Source organism: Heterodontus francisci, chromosome 9 (assembly GCF_036365525.1).
Source record: "Heterodontus francisci isolate sHetFra1 chromosome 9, sHetFra1.hap1, whole genome shotgun sequence".
Classification (NCBI taxonomy): Eukaryota; Metazoa; Chordata; class Chondrichthyes; order Heterodontiformes; family Heterodontidae; genus Heterodontus; species Heterodontus francisci.
Window position 1 is genome coordinate 109,854,326 of NC_090379.1, and position 21,477 is coordinate 109,875,802.

The 21,477-nt window shown below is 40.9% G+C and overlaps 1 pseudogene; it reads right to left on the minus strand.

Annotated features, from left to right (window-relative positions):
• Positions 1-231: 231 nt before the first annotated feature.
• Positions 232-3,383, minus strand: LOC137373377 (probable G-protein coupled receptor 139; annotated as a pseudogene).
• Between the last annotated feature and the right edge of the window lie 18,094 nt (positions 3,384-21,477).

Sequence of the window (21,477 nt, forward strand, 5' to 3'; positions counted from 1 at the left end):
CGATGGGTCTACCAGAGCAGCCCTGTTTGTGGAGCTTGGGAAGGAAAGCAGGATGTACAGGGATGGGAGCCATGAGGCTGGAGACCAGGGGGAAAGATCTCCAGAGGAGATGAGGTGATTGATGGTCAGGGAAACAAAGTAAATGCAGTGATCTGTTGCAGAATTGTGTGGAGAATAAATAGGTGAAGAAGCCCTGTAACCAGAGTCAGAGATAGAAAAGTAGCTCTGTTTTTAGGCAATCTGTTTTAATCATTGAACTAATTTAACAATAGCAGTGAATGGATATTTGACTGCATTCTTCAGCCTCTCTCTGAATTTAGTCTGGGTCACTACATAAATACAGGTGTTGGTGCAGGTGCTCAAAAGCTGCAGCATGTAGCCAGATTGTTCAGTGATATATGCAGGATCATGGGGATCTGTGTAATAATAAATGTCAGCAATTCGCCAATAAAGGAAAAATACAACATTTGTCATCCATAACAGTATAAAACTGCTAGATATGGTGAACATTAAAATGATGGATTTTCTTCGGTTCTCCATCTCTGGGTCAGTGTGATTCTCAGTCTTGCTGTGATCCAGTAGTTTCCTGCGGACTCTGCTGGTCACTAAAATGTGTCTGACAGTCAGAGCATTGAGCAGTAAAATCAGACCGAATGGAAGGAAAGGGGTTAAAATAATACTGAGACTTTGAAATGTTACCCAGGCAACTTCAGTACAAAAGCTCAGTGTTTCAATTGTCCCCCAGGGTATATTGTCAATGATATGTTCAGGTTCATATATAAAGTACCAAGGAATATTTTTCAAGCAGAAGAACACACTCACTGTCGTTACAATCACAGTCACAGTTTTCTCTGTGCAATATTTCGTTCTCATTTTCAGGCAACAAATTGTAACAAATCGATCAAAGGTGAAAGCGACAGTGAACCAGACAGAAATGTCTGTGGCTGCATACAGCAGGACAAGTACAAGAGAACGTGCAGGAGTGGTGTCCAGGTAAGTACCTGGGAAATGAATATGAATAACTGTAAACAGTATCACATCAGTGAAAACGACCAGTAGATCTGCCACTGCCATGGCCACCAGGTAGTGGGTGATACATTTGGAGAGTCCGCACTTTCCTCGTGACAGGATCAGAATGGCCAATGAGTTAACTGAAATAAATAGAGAAATGTAAGGGAACTATAGATAGCCATTTCAGAGAACATGGGAATTCCATGGGAACATGTGGGCTTTAGAGGAGGAGTTGGCCATTCAGCCCAGCAAACTTGCTCTGCCATTCAATTAGATCACGGCTGATCTGTAACTCAACTTTGTTTATCTGTAACCTTCAATACCCTTGTCTAACGACAGTCTATCAGTCTCATTTATGAAATGCGGTATGGCCAGAGCGTTAACAGCATTTTTTTTTGGGGGGAGGGGGGAGAGATTTCTTGATTTCCACTACCCTTTGTGTTCGGAAGTGCTTCCTCACATCACCCCTGAACAGTCTAGCACTAATTTTAATGTTGTGTCCCCTTGTTCTGGACTCCTCCACCAGGAGAATTAGTTCCTCTCTATTTACCCTATCAAATCCTTTAAATCAACTTGAACATTGCAAATATTTGACTCTTCAACTATTTTCAAGGGAATACAGGTCTTTGCAACCTGTGCCCATAATTTAACCCTTTCAGCACATCTAACAGTCTTATGATTCTGCGCTGCACCACCTCCAAGGTCAATATATCCTTCCTGAGGTAAGGATCCCAGAGCTGAATGCAGTTACTCCAAATGGGGTCTAACCAGAGCTCTGTACAGCTGTAACTTAACTTCGATCCGTTCGTATTCCATCAACCTTGAAATAAAGGATAACATTCCATTGAACAATTTAATTATTATTTTTTCTATATGTCTCTCTTCTGATGCACAGTTCCAGCTTGTCCCCGTGTGAAATATTTTGATATATCTTTCTTAGGTTTGAACTGAATGGCCTCACACTTTCCCACGCTAAACTCCATCTGACATAGTTTTGCTCTCTCACTCAATTAATCTCCTTTTGAAACTTTCTGTTCGCATCTAACTTAATATCGTCGGCAAATTTCGATATGCAACTCTCTATTCCATCATCAAACTTATTAATAGATACAGTGAAAAGCTGAGACTCTCTTATGTACCACGTTAGTTACCTCCACAAAAAGTTCAACTAGTTTAGACATGACTACCCATTTACAAATCTAGTTCCAGATAGGGATGTCAGAGAGCAAGTGAGTCACACACAGTGATGTCGGAGACAGGAAACTACGGCTACTGATAACAGGGAGCAAGGCAATTATAGCTAAGGATTGAAGAGAGCCTGAGATTTATGGATCATGATCTCAAAGACAGCGCGAGATTGAGAAGAAATGTGTGGTAAGTAAAAAAGAGACTTGTATTTATATAGCCCCATTCACAAACTCAGGGCACCCCAAATTGCTTTGCAGCCAATGAAGTACTTTTTCTTTTGAGGTGTAGTCACTGTTATAATGTAGGAAATGCGGAAGCCAGTTTTCACACAGCAAGCTCCCACCATCAGCAATGTGATAATGACCATGCATGCTTCACAACATTAAGTCCATTGAATCATTTATAGCTGTGTCAGCATTTTGTTCTGCAGCTATGTTTCAAACATCAATAACTATTTTGGAACTTAGGATTCATGCTATCATTTCTTTACTAACAAATATCAGAGTGCAAGAGCAGACTTGGATAACTGAAGAAGGTGAACTTCAGAATTTATTCAGGTTTTGCTGCAACAACAGAGTTAAAAGTGTGTGAGGGGAGCAGGAAGATGAGATAATGGAAGAGGGGCTGATGGTTGACGAACTGTAGTTTTAAAATTGGACATGTCCTAACAGCTGAAGAGACACAGCCCTGGTTGTTCAGTTATTGATAAGATAGAGCCAGGCTATCTGCTCAAAGTATGATCCCAGTAAGGGTCAAGGAGAATATATCTAGTCAAAAGTAAGTCTTGGATATGGTGCCAGTTATTTCACAAAAACCCATCATTTCTGAACACACTTCACACCAACATTTAGTATTGAATCTTCCGATGTAAACATTTATAACGGCATTTTCCTGGATAAACAGTTACGTTTTATGGCTTGTTCATGAATCAGTCGAATCACTCAAAATATTTATTGAAAACATCTGGCATTTATCCTAATAACTGAAATCTGTAATTACCAAAATACGGTTTTAAAGAGAATTTTAAAAATTAAAAAAAAAAGTCAAAATAATATGGATAAATTTACCTTTCAAAAGATGTTTTCTTACATTAACTGGTTAATTGGCTTACCAAGAATTCCAACAACTGCAAGAACTGCATAGTAAACGTCTTCTATCTGATGCAATATTGTTGGTTCACGCATCTTCTGTGAGATGTGATGGTTTCTGTTGGTGCTGGAAACAATAACTCTGTCTGATTGCATGAAACATTAAGAGGAGCCATGTTTTTATACAAGAGGGAAATCACTAATGAGATGCCAGGTACATCATCATTAATATTAATTACAGTTCATTGCCCCCAATTGTTTGTTCAATCATGTGAAATTGCACATGCCCGTCATGGCATAAAAATAATTAACTAGAGCTGACACTGTGTTAAATGAAGTTCTTCCAAATAAAATATAATTGAATATCACCCTGAGAGAGGGATATTTTTGATCAATGGCATTGAAATTTTCTATGGACCATGTCCTTTCAATTCAATATAAAAGTTCTGTAATTGTTAGACAATTTGTAGTGTATTTTTCTTGTGCTTTGAACACAGAAAAAGTTTTAAAAAAATCATTTCTCTGCTTTGCAAATCAAGAAAATTCAGGATATTAAAAAAAGCTTTTTGAAAACCTCATTTTCTATTATAATAAGTAATCATAAAGGGCTTATACATTGTAGATGATGATACCTGTAGACACCAGTTTGTTGGAACAACAACTTGTATTTCTGCACCAGCTATAACATAGAACAATATCCCAAGGTGCCTCACAGAGACATAAAGAAGATGGCGCTGAGCAAAAGAATGAGAGGTGAGGAGGGATGACCGAAGCTCCACTAAAGAGATGGGTTTTTAGAGAGGGTTCAAGCCTTTCTCACTTTCAGATTCAGTTGTTCTACTGCTCCCCCAGCCGGTTACCATCCTCCATGTTCTACAAACTTCAGCTTATCTGAAAATCTACAGCCCATATCCTAACCCACACCTAATCGTTCACACCTGGTATCCTTGTCCCTGTTGACCTACATTGGTCTCTGTTCCTTCCATGACTGAAATTTAAAATGATCACCCCATGTTTAAATTCTTTTGCAGCTTCAATGTCCCTATCTCTGTCACTCCACACCTTCTATCCCACCACAGAATTGTGCTTTTCTCTGACTTTGGTCTTTTGTGCACCTCCCTCTCCATTTGACCAACTCTGGTGGCCAAGCCTTCATACTCTGGATTTCCCTCCCTTAACCCCTCTGCTTCTGTATCTCCCTCTTCTGTATCTCCCACCCTGCCTAAAACCCACCTCCTTCACCGGGTTTTTGGTCACCCTTCTTAATATCACTTTTAACTCAATGCCATTGTTTGTATGATTATTCCTCTGAAAAACAACTTGCGATGCTTTTCTATGTTAAAGGTGCGATGTAAATGCAAGTTGTTGGTTGTTTTTCTATTAGTGTCTGCCTTGGCTCACTGTTAGCACCAACGTGTCTCAGTTTCAAAGGTATTATGTTGAAGCCCCACTTCAGGGCTGAAGTAAAAAATTAAGGCTGATACTTCTGTGTAGTACTGAGGGAGTGCTACATTGCTGGAGTGCTGCCTTTTAGTTAAGATGAGAGACTGAGGCCCAGTCAGTCCTCCCAGATGTACATAAAATATCCCATGGCGTTTATTCAAGAAAAGGATCTTTAAAGGAAAGCACTTGCATTTATACAATGGTTTTCATGACATGAGAACATACCAAAGTGAATTTCAGTAAATTAAGTACTTGCTGTTCTTGTGTTGTGTTTTCCTGGTGTCCTGGCCATTATTTATCACTCGACCAACAACACGAAAAACTGATTATCTGATGATCTGTCATCCTTAATTGGATGGTGAGCCTGTCTCCTGGCCAATTAAGGGGGTGTCGCCATGAAAATCACATTGACTGCCCTTCACCCCACTCCCTCAGCCCCGGACTGGTTTGGCACCTGGAAATACGCCCGACATCTCTTTCCCACTTCAGGAGGAAAAATGCTTCCCCTTGTGTCCTCCTTATGGTTTTCTTTCCACTTAGCTTTGTGCCATCAGCAAATTTGGAGACATTACAGCTGCTCCCCTCGTCTAAGTCATTAATTATAGACTGTAAATGGTTGAGGCCTTAGCACTGATCCTTATGGCACCCAATTCCTAAAAGCCTGCCTGTTTTCAGTCCTTTAAGCAATCCTCCATTCAGGTTAATATATTACCCCCAGGAGACCTCATCTTGTATATCAATCTATTGTGTGGCACCTTATAGCATGCCTTTTGGAAATCTAAATATTATACATCCACCAGTTCTCCTTTATGTATCCTGTTACTTATGTCCTCAGAATTTCGAATAGATTTGTCAAATACCATTTCCCTTTCAGAATAACATGCTGATTCTATATCTAATCATATGATGTATTTTTAAGTGCCTCGTTACCAGTTCCTTAATAATAGATTCCAGTATTTTCCCGACTTCAGGCTAACTGACCTGTAGTCTCTTGTTTTCACTCTCCCTCCTTTCTTGAATAGCCGTGGTACATTTGTAACCTTACAATCCACGTGGACTGTTCCTAAATCTAGAATTTTTTGGAAGATCACAACAAACACGTCCATTATCTCTGCACCCATCTCTTTCAAAACCCTAAGATATAGTTTCGGGAATTGTCAGCTTTAAGTCTCATTATTTTTTCCGGTACTTTTTCTTTACTAATATTAATGATTTCGCATTCCTCACTGTCATTAGATTCTGGTTCCCCACCACTTCTGTTATATCATTGTGTCTTCTACTGTGAAGAGAGATACAAAATATGTGTTTATTGTCTCTGAAATTTCCTTACGCCCATTATAATTTCTCCTGTCTCAGCGTTTAAGGGATTTACGTTTAGTTTTACTAATCACTTCCTTTATACATCGTTACATAAGTTCTTACAACCTGTTTGAGTTTTTCTTGCTAGTTTACTCTCATTCTATTTTGTTCCTCCTCATCAGCTTTTGCTTATCCTTTCCTGGTTTCATAGCCTTACTGCTCTTCTCAGCAACATTATCAGCCTCTTCTTTTAATATAATACTCTCCTTAGTTTGTTTAGTTACCCATGGATGGATCACTTCTACCAATGATTTTTTTATTTCTCAACAAAATGAATGCCCATCGAAACGATGACACATTTCTTTAAATCTTTGCCATTGCTAATTTACCACGATACCTTTCAATCTAATTTCCCAATCTATCTTAGCCAACCGGCCCCTGTATATTTGATTTTATTTAAGTTCAGTAATCTAATTTCAGACTTACGTATGCCACTGTCAAACACAATATGAACGTCAATCAAAATATAAGCACTCTTCTCCAAAATATCTCTCACAATGATACTCCTAATTGTTGAGGCAATGTTGAGGACACACACTCCTAAATTCAAATGCGCTGGTCCATCTGGTTGGTGACAGCAGAGTCCAGGCTGTTGGGTGAAAGGTATGATTTACTGAATAGGTCATCAATTTTAACACATTTTAGTGAGGAGGACTTTGCAGGGTTGACTGGTCTGGGTGTGTCTTCATCTGAGACCAATGCCGAGTTTTTTATAGTTTTATTTAGAGATACAGCACTGAAACAGGCCCTTCGGCCCACCGAGTCTGTGCCGACCAACAACCACCCATTTATACTAATCCTACATTAACCCCATATTCTCTACCACATCCCCACCATTCTCCTACCACTTACCGACACTAGGGGCAATTTACAATGGCCAATTTACCTATCAACCTGCAAGTCTTTTGGAGGTGGGAGGAAACCGGAGCACCCGGCGGAAACCCACGCTGACACAGGGAGAACTTGCAAACTCCGCACAGGCAGTACCCAGAATTGAACCCGGGTCGCTGGAGCTGTGAGGCTGTGGTGCTAACCACTGCGCCACTGTGCCGCCCTTAATGATGCTGGTTGTTCCATCCGGTTTTATTCTTAATATACATTGTCGTCGCACTTACATATAACTGAATGTTTTTTTGATGCCAGTTCAGAGGGCCTGGAGTCACGTCTCGGTAAATCAAGTAAGGATAGCAGGCCTCCTTCCCTAAAGGATATTAATGAACTAGTTGAGTTCATTTTGACAATCTGGTAGTTTCATGGTCACTATTACTGATACAAGCTTTTTAATCCCAGAATTGCTTAATTTACTGGATTTAACTTTCCAATTGCTGTGGTGGGATTTGATCTCATTGAGCTGGAATTTAAAGCCCCTCCACCGTCAGAAATGGTGGGAGGGCGGGTAATGAAGATTGGTATGGTGGAGGGTCGCCAACACCACCGCCAACTGCAGCAAAACCCGTCCCAATCTCGGGGGTGGTGGCAAGGCCTCGTGGCGGCCACCTCACTGCTTGACGCCTGGACTCCCAGTTCAATATGTAAACTAATTTACATAACTGCTTTAATGAGGGTCCTGTTGCCTCCTTAATTGATGCATCAATCTTCATTCAGGCGGCCAACAATGCCGTGCCTTCAAATGCCCACTCGGGGAAACGTGATGCAACACCAGTGGAGAGGAGGCTTCTTTTTCTGTGCCTGTGGGAGCGGGTGGGGGTGGGGTGATATCGCTGTAGATTGGTTGGGGGGGTGGGGGCTGATGGGAAGGGGTAAAGGGTAAAGGTGCTGAACTTTGTATTGGTGGAAAGGTCAAATTCTCAATATACAAATTCCGGGGAGGAAAAGAGTGGGAAGGTTTTGACATGCCGTTGGGAGGGTTGGGAAAATGTTCAGAAAGGTAATGTAATTGATTTCTGCTAAACGTTCATTTACCCAGTCCTTTAAATTTTAAATGTCCATCGAGGACTGGAAGCCATTTAAAATTGGCTCTGGCGCATAGACGCTGCACGCCATTAGCTGCAGCGGCTCGCCTGCCCCCTCCACGCCATCCTGGGTGGCGGGCGGCAGCCATGGAAGTGAGTTGCCACGTTTGAAATCACCGCGGTTCCGTGATGTGGTGCCTGTGCGGGTGAGCTGCATTTTTTTATGTCCACTGCCTACTTTGGTGGTGGATTCTTAAAATGCAGCCCATAATTTCCAGAACATTAGTCCAGGCCTCTAGGTTACTCGTCCAGTAACATAACTGCAATGCTACCTTACCCAATACGAGTGCAGAGGTCTCAATACTTGTAGTGCAGGAACACTGCAGTGCGTCATTTTTAGGGCGATACTTGTTTTTTGATGCATAGTTGTTGAACACTGCTCAGTTACACATTGCCACAGGAAGCATTCACACAAGATATTTGTTGAACACATGAGAGCCATCTTCTGTGCCCTCTACATTTTGGACCCTTGTCACCCAGTAAAAGCTTGAGGAAGATGCGAAGGAAAGATATGTGAAGAGCTGAGGTTGAGGATTGTTCCGAGCATTTCAAATTCTTTGTTCTCAGAGATAATTTTTTTTTTAGAGATACAGCATTGAAACAGGCCCTTCGGCCCACCGAGTCTGTGCCGACCATCAACCACCCATTTATACTAATCCTACACTAATTCCATATTCCATATTCCTACCACATACCCACCTGTTCCGATATTTCCCTACCACCTATACTAGGGGCAATTTATAATGGCCAATTTACCTATTAACCTACAAGTCTTTGGCATGTGGGAAGAAACCGGAGCACCCGGAGAAAACCCACGCAGACTCAGGGAGAACTTGCAAACTCCACACAGGCAGTACCCAGAATTGAACCCGGGTCGCTGGAGCTGTGAGGCTGTGGTGCTGACCACTGCGCCACTGTGCCGCCCTTAATGTTGACTTTTGTCGGAAAACATAAACCTAGAAATCCCCAGGGAGTGTTGGAAAGCACAGACCTTCTAAACTCCGGGGTGTTCCGGACCAATTTAATCAGCCTCTCATCCTTGGGCAACCCTCTCATCGCAGAAATCAATCTAGTGAACCTTTTCTCTATGGCCTCCACTGAAACTGTATCATTCCTTAGATATGGAGACCAAAACTGCGCTCAGTACTCAAAGTGTTATCTTACCAAATTGTTAAATTGTACCAAATTATAAAATTGTAGCAAAATTTCCATATTCTTGAACTGAAATTCCATTACAATAAAGGCCAACATGCAATTTGCCTTCCTATTTGCTTGCTGTACCTGCATGCTAACTTTGTATGTTTCTTGTCTGAGTACACCCATGTCCCTCTGAACATCAACATTTAGAATTCTCAAGCCTTTTAAAACATTCCCTAGATTCTTAAACCGTCCTGGTGGATTGGAAATTAGCAAAGGTAACACCACTAATCAAGAATGGAGGGAGAGAGAAAACAGGGAACGACAGGCCTGTTAGCCTGACATCAGTCATCAGGAATGCGCTGAAATCTATTATGAAGGAAGTTTTAATAATGCCTTTGGACAATCATACTCCGATCAGACAGAGTCAACATGGTTTTACCAAATGAAAATCGTGTTTGATAAATTTATTAGAGCTTTTTTGGGGAGGTAGGTAAAGGGAAGCCGGTAGATGTAGTATATCTGGATTTCTAAAAAGGCTTTTGATAAGGTGCCACAAAGATAAGGGCTCTTGGAATTAGGGGCAATATATTAGCATGTATGGAGGATTGGTTAATAGACAGGGAACAAAATGTTTGGATAAATGGGGCATTTACAAGTTGGTAGGGTGTGACCAGTGGATTGCCGCAAGGATCAGTGCTGGGGCCACAGTTATTTACAATTTATATTCATGAGTTAGATGAAGAGACAGAGAGTAATGTATCTAAGTTTGCTGACAATAAAAAGCTAGGGGGAAAGTAAGCTATGAACAAAGAGGCTGCAAAAATATATAGACAAGTTATGTGAGTGTATAACAAGGTGGTAGATGGAGTATAATGTGGGGAAGTGTGAGGTTATTCACTTTGGTCATAACAATGGAAAAGCAGAATATTTTTAAAAGGTGAGAAACTTGTAAATATTGATGTTCAGAGGGACTTGGGTGCTTTTGTTGTTGTCAGTCCCTCGAAATGAGGATCACGTCTGACAGGCTTCATGAATTGTGTGTCCTCAGGTGACTCAGCAGGCCAATCCTGGATCCACTGGTCTTTGGGCAGAGAGGACAGGAATTGTCCCAAGGAAGCTGAGTGCGAGGGGTGGGGGGTTCTCAAGCCAGGGTTATTCTCTCTGTCCTTCCACTTCATTGCTTCTCTGAAGCAGAGTTTATACAGTCAGTTCCTGACTGTGTTCCAGCTTGTTGAATGAGGCACTGCCACATGGTTTTGGTTTGTGGCAAGTTCCTCCCATGCACTGATAGCAATTTGTCCTCTTTTCAATGAGGTCTTCAGAGTGTCCTTCAAATATTTACTCTGTCCTCCTTGTGATCGGGTGCCTTCTTTAACTGGTGAGAAGAGGATCTTGTTTGGAAGCTGATTATTTGGCATGCAGATATAGTGTCCAGACCAGCAGAGCTGATTTCTCATACTCATGGGGCTGAATTTTAATGACCCCCGACATCGGGGGTCATGGCGGTGGGGCCCGCAAAATGCCTCTGGGAGCAGCTCGTCACGGGCCTCGACGCCAGGAAGATCCGGCCCATATTGCCTGTGACAGTGAGGCCTCATGGCGGGTCCCCTGCCTCTTGGCAACAGGAGCAGGAGTTAAATTTGTGAATTAATGGTATTAATGAATTCATGACTTACCTGCTCCGGCCGGTTGTCCCACAATGATATTGAGGTCAGTGGCCGGGACTCCCGTGCCTTCAGATCTTGTTTGTAGATCCGAGGTGGAACAATGGCTGGCGGGGGTGGGGAGCAGTTGAGTTTTCAGGGTTCGGGTGGGGAGCGCAGTTAAACGATTTTGATTGGTATAGTGGTTGCTGGGAAAGTGTAAAGTTCATAGTTTATGAACTTTGGGGGAACGGTCTGGATCACAAGGTACGTTTTTTGTGGGGGGAGAGTGCAAGTAATAGATTTTAAGGCCATTGAGGGATGGGAGAGGGTCGTAATAACTTCATTTACTATTTAACAATCAGGTATCTTCAAAAGTTTAAATTACATTGAAGGGCTGCAAGCCCTTTGAATATGGTGTCACTACCTGCACAATGGCACTGGTCGCCATTGCTGAGGATGGACTTCTTTCCCGCTCCCACATCATAGGTGGTGGGGGCGGGGTGCAGTCTGCCTGGCCATGTAAATGAGCCGCCATGTTAATATTATGGCGGCTCCGTGCAGTCAGTCCCACGTGTGCAAGCTGCCATCTTTGAAGCTCACCACCCAGATCGGCAACGAGTCTGTAAAATGCAGCCCATGGTTACGATGCTGGAAGAATTGGCTTCAGTGAGGATGCTGGAGCATGTCTTCCCACTTTATTTTGAATATCCCACGGATTTACCACTGGTGGAAGTTCTCCAGTGGCCTGAGGTGCAATACAGAAGGGTGGTGACAACAACATAATTTTTCGGTTTCTCTAACTTAACTTGGTTTCTCTGTGACTACAGGAGAAACTGATACTTTTTACCCAGCCAAATCATTCCCTTGGAGTAGGTCAATTCCATCTACTGGCAAACTATGGACAACTCCTACAGTTACCATCCCAGATATGAGGTCACACTCTCGGTGCACTCTATATAAAGGTAAGGATGTTTCCCCCCCACCAATTCCATGAACTAAAACTTTAGCATTCATTGCACTTTCTGGTGGAAATATTATGCCTTTTACCAGCAAAAGCGTTTAGGTTACTCCTGTATCCTTAAGTATAATGATAGGTTTGCCTGCCTCTCTTAAGAGATATGGGGTTGCTTTTCCCTTTGACAAGAATTCATTATTACTTTCAGGTATATTATTTTTAACCTCTACCCTCACTTTAATTTTTGTGTCTGGTTTTACAGCTGCTGTTAAAGCTATAGCCTGGTCTGCTGTACTTTCCATCAGAGTCTCTTTCTCTGCATTACCTTTGTGTGCCCCAACAAGTCCCGTGGGTTTACCTCACAACTTCCAGCATTCTGAATGAAGATATCCTACCTTGTGGCAATGATAACACTTCAGCTTGCAGACCTCTCTTCTACACCCCAGCACCTTCTTTTCTGGCCTGAGGAGGGGATCCTGGGGCATACCAGCTGCTCCTTCTTGTCCCTGGCTACTTGCCTTCCTTTCATTCTCCCACTTTCTATCCTTCTCAGGTTTGTAGGGGTGATGGACAAAGGGCTTTGGCTTATTCACAAGCTCAAAATCATCAGCAATTTCCATTGCTTGCCTGGCTTTTAACATTTTCAGGTTCTCTTCATGAGTTCTCGCTGTTGAAGGGATTGAATTTTTAAACTCTTCCAAGAGAATCAGTTCTCGAAGGTTCTCATACTTGGGTTCCATCTTTAATGCCCGTATCCAATTATCAAAATTAATTTGCTTCACCCTCTCAAATTGTACATAAGTCTGCCCAACCAATCTCGGTAAGTTCTGAAAATTCTGACGGTAAGCTTCAGTGACTAACTCATACACAGCAAGAATAGCCTTTTTTGCTGTCTCATAATCTGCAGAAGCTTCTTCAGGAAGCGTGGCGTAAACTTCATGAGCTCTGCCCATCAACATGCTTTACATAAGCAGTATCCAGCTTTCTGTTGGCCATTTCATTTGCTTGGCTATTTTTTCAAAAGAAATGAAAAATACCTCTATATCCCTTTCCTCAAACTTCCGGAGAGCTTGTAGAATTTTAAATAGCTTTTCACTGGGTCCTGGGTTGGATTAAGATCATTCCTGACCATGTTTCCCTGGAGTCAGGACCACTCCTTTGTCTTAGTTCTATCTTGTTTTATTAGTTGAATTCCCTTGCTTATGTTCCACTTTTTCTCTGATCTTTAAGCCTGAGTCTTTCCAATGTCATTGTTGTTTCTTTTTCTTAGAATCATAGAAAGATACAGCACTGAAACAGGACCTTCGACCCACCGAGTCTGTGCCGACCAACAACCACCCATTTATACTAATCCTACATTAATCCCATGTTCCCTACCACATTCCCACCATTCTCCTACCACCTACCTACACTAGGGGCAATTTACAATGGCCAATTTACTTATCAACCTGCAAGTCTTTGGCTGTGGGAGGAAACCGGAGCACCCGGCAGAAACCCACATGGTCACAGGGAGAACTTGCAAACTCCGCACAGGCAGTACCCAGAACTGAACCCAGGTCGCTGGAGCTGTGATGCTAACCACTGCACCACTCCTTGCTCAAGTTTATTTGTTTCGAAGTGAATTTTAACCAATTAAGCTGCATCACTCTCTGACTTACTATCTTCTTCCAATTTCAAATATTGGAATATTAAGTCAATCATCTCTGCTTTTTTAGTACCTGATTTCAGTTCAACCCCAGTTTTGCTGTTAATTCTATCACTTTAATCTTGGTTAAAGTTTCAAGTCACTGTGGAACACTTTCTCCTTTCCAAGAAAAGCTGCTGCATCTGCTAATGCAATTCTGATGGTTTAGCCTTTACCTTATACAAGAAAGCTGGTTCTTATTCTTTTTTTCTCTTTCAAATTATCACTCGCCTTATAATTCACGTAATTATCATTGGATTTGAATCCAGTACGAACCCCCAATTGATGTGTTCCCACCAAGGCAGGAGTTATGTACTGTTAATTCAGTCCCACTACTCCACAGGTCACAGCATATTAGTAAAGTTTCCCACCTACCAGAAATTAGCCAAATTATTCACTTTATTTAACCCCAGAAAAAAGCACCCCAAACCAGGTATAAATTGGATTTCATTGACCTTCTCGACCCCCACTTATTCTTGATGACACATATCATTCTCTGAGCTTCAGTTTGATTCGTAAATATTCTTCTCATTTCTGCTGTGATCTCGGCTGATTTTGACATATAAAGAAGGCTTGGAATTTCTGATCAGGAAGTCTGTATTTTACTTTATCATTCTTTTCGAACCACTCTTGTTTCCTGCGAGATGAAATCCGATAATCTGGGTACATGTCCCTAGGCTCACAGATTGGATCTTGCCCCAAAGTGCCTCTGTATTGAAATCTTTGGAGCCTGTGAGAGCAACGCAGGAAGAAAGTTGCACCTGGAATTTATCTCTTTTTTATATCCTAGAGATTATGGATGTAAAATCTTCCACTGGATTTCTTTGAGGATCTTCGGTGTCTGTGTGCCAGATATATGTGGTCTGTTCAGCGTTTGATTGCACCCTGCACTGCTCAGGTGATAATAACATCCACACAATTCTGCAACAGATCACTGTCCAGGAAATGCCAATGCTTGTATGAGGGATGTTTCCACATTTCTTGTCTTCAACTTTCTGCTGAAAGAGTGCATTTGTGATGGTGAGCCCATGTTCAGTGCACTTTCAGAGGAGAGCAGGCCGTTGGCATTTTATTTCCCCATTTGTACTTTCCTGAAGGTGCCCTACCTAATGGTATAGTTGCATCAGACTCTGGCATTAAAATCCCCCAGTAGAATCAATGTGTCTTGTTTTTGAGACAGCTTGAATTGAATTATGACTTTAACCCCTTATAGGGACTAAACAAAATCAGGAGTACATCCCTATGAATTTTCTTTAATCAAGTTCAAAGCAAACAAATTCTCACTTATTTGGTTCAAAGAATTGTACGAGCTTTCCCTCACAGAAAGAAAGTCAACTGAGAATATCACCATCTTTTGGATAGCCTATTTTTAATAATTAAAGCTAAATCATAAATATCCCAGATATTGTAAGGGTCTGGGAAATCTCTTCAATACGTATCTCTCCATGTAAAGAGACACAGAGAGGGGGATTCTTTTTAGTTGTATACAGAATGTTACATGAGATGATTTATTAACTTTTATATATTTATTGAAGAATTTAACATGCAATACACTTCTCATTGGATAAATATATCACAATATCAAATATTACTAAAAGATGTAATACATAATCTTATTTCTAACATAGAATCCAAAAGTTTAATGTTACTAATGTTACAGCAAAATATCTTAGAATATCCATCAAAATTTAAAGTAAACTTTTTACCTTAAATTCCCCCCTAGTTAAGAAGCATTGTTGAAGATTCAACACTTCTAATTTTTTGCTTCAGAACCTCTCATGTCTATACTGTTTCTGAAGTGTCATCTGACTTTTAGCATATAGATGTTACCTTCCTGTGTTTGTTTTTCTTGTTTTTTAAAATCCATATCTTTAACTACCATCTCCACTTAATGTTTTACTGAAATTCTCTTGCTCTTGACGTTGCGAGCATTTATCTGGTCAAATGTTTATAATTGTGTTTACTTGACCTCTTGTTCCTATAAGTCCATTCTATTTATTGTTTTACTATCTATAATTGCCCTTTCCATTGCACCACAAAGCAACCCCCAGAGCCGACCTGTCTGCATCAATAACCCTACACACAAATTAAGTTTATTGCTACCTCTGACGCAGGATATTTCAATGTGTGTCTTTATCTTCCAAGCCTCTGACAACAGAGGCACAAATTGATTTCCCAACTTGTTTCTGGTTCACAGCAGGGACCTTGAAATTTTTTAACTCGACCTTCTTAAAGGGGAATGTCAATGAGTCCTGAAAATTGACCATTTTTTCAATCTTTAATTCTAAAATGTATAATATTTTAACTATTTCTAAATGCTACCTAATTAAGCCTATTGTACCTATATTCCATCACACCCCCTGCTTGACCCGTATAAAAGCAAGCAACAAAAATAGGTTGTTTGAACTAAACAATGCCTAAAATATAAACATTCAAAGAAATGGCAAAACTTATTATGTAAAACAGTGCAATAATACAAAAGACTACATCAACAACAATCATAGTCTGTGTTTTTACATGGTCTTCTACATTCTCCAAAAATTGAATCTTATAGTGCTATCACAAAGTTCAGAATAAACTATGCAAAGTGTCGGTGATCTGAAGTCGTAAAACGTCAACTGAGATGATTGTATCCTGACATGTCGAACATCAATGATCAATTAATGAAACCATGTGATGAGGTAGAGGAAGAAGGATCCATAGCTGCTGCTTCAGCTGGAACCGATAAAGTCTTGTTGAGATAAACTAAAATGTGCTTTAGCCAATTTTCAGTCACATTCCAGCCAAGGTCCTCATACTAGGAATAAAATGAAAAGAGCTTAACATCAGGGACTTCCGAGGCTACTTGGATAGAAATGTTATTCAGAACCTGATTATCTTTATAACAGGTATACTTTGCATCAGAAGCTGACTTGGGGACGCAAAGAAGAGCCATTCTGTCAGTTTTCCTTAGTACCATCGCACTCTTCCAAAGTTATGATGAATAAGAATATCACTTGCATTCCCTCCCCTCCAAATGTCACTCAGGACAAATGCAGTAGACAGCTCAGTTTTTGCTTCTCTGCAAGAAATCGCATAGGATAAGGTGTTCAAGCAGTAAGACATCTCTGACATGTCACCTGCACTGCTTTCATCCGAAGAATCTAGCAGTACTTTAATCCTTGCTTACGCAAGAGCAATTACCATCATTGAGAGTCTGCAGTACTTCATTCCTTTCGACAGTGTTTGCTTCCTCTGTTGTTGTGACTTGACTATTGCTCATTGTGCCGTGTGTGGTTCCCTGTGAAACTAACTTTTGAGGCACTGCGAGGTCCTGCATGGGTGAGGAGCATTTATTGACACAGTTGGTTTCAGCTCGAATAGCGCCATTTCTGATGTCATCCTCCAGGCTGGGTCCTGAAGACAGTGTACGATTGCACCTTGTACTGTTCCTCCATTCCTGTACCCTTCAAAACACCTCTTCAGGTTGTCTACAGAGACAATTTTAAAAGAGTGCTTGCCATTCGACTGGTTAGCAAATATTTTGACAGTTCCTTCATCAATAACAGAATGTATTTGAACAGGTTTCTTCCACTTATGTCTCAAACCAGGTCTCTGTTCAAATTTTCTCTCCTCAACCCACTCCCCGGTTACAGGTTGCCAAGCTTTGTTATTTATCTGTTTTTATCTTTCCTTCACTCTGATCCTCTGATCAATTTCATGAATTTGATCTGTTATTTCTTGTTTCAAATCTAATTGTTGATGTCAGGTCAAGGAGTCAGTAAGCATAGAGGCAATAATAGAACCGCGAGTAAGTGTTGTATGCATTTCAACATTATACATTAAATAATATAGTATTCTAGGGAACACAGTCCCTGATGCACACATGGGCATATTATTTAATGATAACTGTACTTCCAGAATAATGGCGGCCCACTTATTCCCTCTGGTTTTCAACAGTTTGGTCAATAGCTTCTTTACTTCCTGGGTTTAACGTTCCACCAGTCCCGCTGACTACGGATGACATGATGTGCTATGCTCCAACCCAATACCCCTTTGCACACAATAGTCTTTGAAAACCTTGGAAACAAAGACTCCACCTTGATCAGAGTGTAGAAGTTTGGGTGTACCAGCTACCGTAATAATGTCAGCAGTAGCATTGACAAGTACAGGTTCCGAAACAGTTTTTGTGAGGACCAGCCAGCAAAACGAAGTGTAGGCGCCAACACAAATGAGAACATGTTTATACCCCATTGATGGGGATATTGGTCCACTGAAGTCAACCAAAAATTCTGCATGGATTTAATCGGCTTCACAGGAGCCAACGGTGGCAGTTTAATAAGTGATGATTTGTTGATCAAATTACACGGCTCACAATTTGCCACATATGTTTTACAGACTTTAAGCATGCCTGGCCACCAATATAAAGGAGTCAATTTGCAGAATGTTGTTCAGGCACCACTATGTGCCTGACCTATACCCTCGTCAACTTCTTGTACAAACTGTTCCCGTTTATGACTTGCGGGTACCTCCTGGACACCCTCGGGCAACTTAACCAGTACAATACCAGTCGGGGTGTCAGAATAGAAGTACTTTGATGGATATTCTTTTGGATTCTCTTTCATCAGGTCTAATAGCTGAATCAGTTCCTCATCCTGATTAGCTGACCGCCCTGCCCTCGTGATTACATTAAATATGGCAGGCCCCTTTCGAGGGGGTATCATACAGAGTGAATGCTTTGCCTGTCCATCTGCAAGACTGTTGTCCTTTGAATGAACTGAACCAGTGGTATGTCCGGATACATGAATTATCTGACAATTACATTTCTCCTTTCATGAAATGAGAATATCTTCCCACAATGACTTGTGTTTTTTTCGGTTTACCTTTATGATTGGTGAATCCTTTTTACGCCCAGAACACAAGGTCTTGGTTGTAAGTCCGTTTCCAATAGTCGCTATCTGTACAAATTAATGTGGGCTTAATAGGGTCTGCCTTTTCTAAAGCATACCGCAATGCTGCAGCTTCAGCATACTTAAAATAATCAGGACCTAATCTCAACTAAGATTTACAGGGAACTTCAAAGGCAATTTCTAAACCTCAAAATTAGAATGAGTGAGTTCTGATTTAAGATCCACAAACAGTGATCAAGAGTTTGCCATCTCTATATTCTTAAATCAGGGTCTTAATACCACAGACAGAAAACATTCCTTCCGTACCTACAAATCTAAAATATACATTAAAGACTAGCACATAAGTACAGGATTCTATTAACAATAAGACCACATTTTTGGGTGCCAACTGAAGTGATTTATGACATTAACCCCTTATAGGGACTAAATCAAATCAGGACTACATCCCTATGAATCTCCTTTAATCAAGTTCAAAGCAGACAAACTCTGATAGACACTTGTTTGCGTCCAAGGAATTGAACTAACTTTCCCTCATAGAAAGAAAACCAACAGAGAATATTACCATCTTTTGGATAGCGTATTTTTAATAATTATGGCTAGGTCATAAATATCCCAGATATTATAAGGGTCTGGTAACTCTCTTCAATACGTATCTCTCCAATTAAAGAGACACAGAGAGGGGGGTTCTTTGTAGCTGTACGCAGAATGCTACACAGGAGGATTTATTAACGTTTATGTATTTATTTAAGAATATAACATGCAATACACTTGGAAGTGGATAAGTATGTCACAATATCAATACTGTTAAAAGATGTAACACATAATCTTATTTTTAACATAGGATTGGAAAATTTAAGCATGCTAATGTTACAGCAAAATATCTTAGAATATCCAGAATATCCATCAAGATTTAAAGTAAACTTTTTACCTTAAATTCCCTGTAGTTGAGAAGCATTGTTGAGGATTCAACACTTCTAATGTTTTGTTTCAGAACCTCTCTTGTTTAAACTGTTTCTGAAGTGTCATCTGACTTTTAGCATATCGATGTTACCCTCCTGTGTTTGTTTTTTTTTGCTTTTTAAAATCCATATCTTTAATTACCATCTACACTTAATGTTTTACTGAAATTCTCCTGCTTTTGAAGTTTTGAGCGGGTATCTGGTCAAATTGTTTATAATTGTGTTTACTTTACCTCTTGTTCCTGTAAGTCCATTCCATTTATTGTTTTATTGTCTATAATTGCCCTTTCCATGGCATTCCAAAGCAACCTCCGGAGCTGAACTGTCTGCATCAACAATCTCACAAATCAATTAAGAGTATTGCTGTCTCTTACAGGATATTTCAATGGGTATGTTTATCTTCCAAGCCCCTGACAACAGAAATACAATTGGATTTCCCAACTTGTTTCTGCTTCATTACAGGGAACTTGACATTTTTAACTCTCGCTTCTTGAAGGGGAATGTCAGTGAGTCCTGAAAACTGGCCATTTATTCAATCTTTAATTCTAAAAGGTATAATATTTTAATTATTTCTAAATTCCACCCAATTAAGCCTACTATACGTATATTCCATCACATGCTGCCAGTATAGAATCCAGATCTGCATAAAAGAGCTCTATGGTTTCGTCAGTAAGATAGAGAGTGGGAGCATAAACATTGATGATTGTGGCCCATTGGTTGTCACTAAGCTGAAGGTGTCGGCTCATGAGCCATTCATTAATGCCAACAATAAGTTCCATAAGTATATCTGTGATTCAATTTTTGATGTCAAACCCAACTCCGCGGATATGAATATCCTCCACTGGTTTCTCCTTCCAGAAGAAAGTGTATTCTCCTCCTTCCTGTCTAAGCTGGACTACTGCAGGGTGTCGGATTTCACTGAGAGCAGCAACATTGATGTTATATCCCGCTAGCTGCTGAGAAACTATGGTGGTTCTCCTTTCAGGGCATTCGCTGTTCTGATTGTCCATAACGTTGCATACATTCCAGATGCAGACATTCATGCATGTTTTTTAAAAATTTGCATGTGTTTTCAACCACAAGGATGATGGTTCCACCGGGTGAGGTTCTCCCGTCAGGACAGTTTGGGACAGCCTGTGTTTGAGACATCTTTTCCAGCCCCTTTCTCAAGTGAGGTGAGCACAGGAGATCCTAAAAAGGAATGCTCAGTCATGGACTCTGCTGCTGGGGAGCCAGTAATACCCCAAATACAAGAGCTCAGTAACCATCAGGCATCCACCACCTACATGCAGATTTGTGACTAGAGACCTCCAGTATCAGAGCCCTGTCTCCGATGCCGCTTGTCCATCACTGGAGGGTTTTATGATGTCCCTGGCAGAGGACTGTGTGTGTCATCTTTTAACGTGAGGTACTCCGTACACAGCTGACAACCACACAACCTTGATGTGTTGGCAGTTGTGCACCCTGGGATGACAGGGTTGTCCTATAATGAGAGGCTGAGTAAATGATGTATATGTTCTCTGGCGTTTAGAAGAATGAGAGGTGACCTCATTGAAACATAAACAATTTTGAAGCAGCATGACAGTGTAGACACTGAGAGGGTATCTCCCCTGGCTGGGGAATCTAGAACATGGGGGCACTGTCTCAGGATAAGGGGAAGATCATTTAGGACTGAGATGAGGAGACATTACATCACTGAAAGGGTTGTGATTCTTTGGAATTATCTACCCCAGAGCTTTGTGGATGCTCCATCATTGAATATACTTAAGGCTGAGACAGACAAATTTTTGGTCACTCGGGGAATCAATGGATATGGGGAGTGGGCAAGAAAGTGGAGTTGAGGCCAAAGTGCAGCCATGATCGTATTGAATGGTGGAACACGCTCGACAGGCTGTATGGTTTACTCCTGCTCCTATTTCTTGTATTCTTCTGTTCTTGTGAAAGGTCGAGAACCTGAAACGATAGCTCTGTTTCTATTTCCATGGATGCTGCCTGACCTATTTTCAGCATTGTTTGCTTTCATTTTGGAAGATTACAATTACATTTTGGGCATCAGCAATGTTTTCACTTGCTTCCTTTAAATCCCTGGGATGAAAACCATCTGGTCCTGGGAATTTCTCACTCTTTTGTGCCATTATTTTC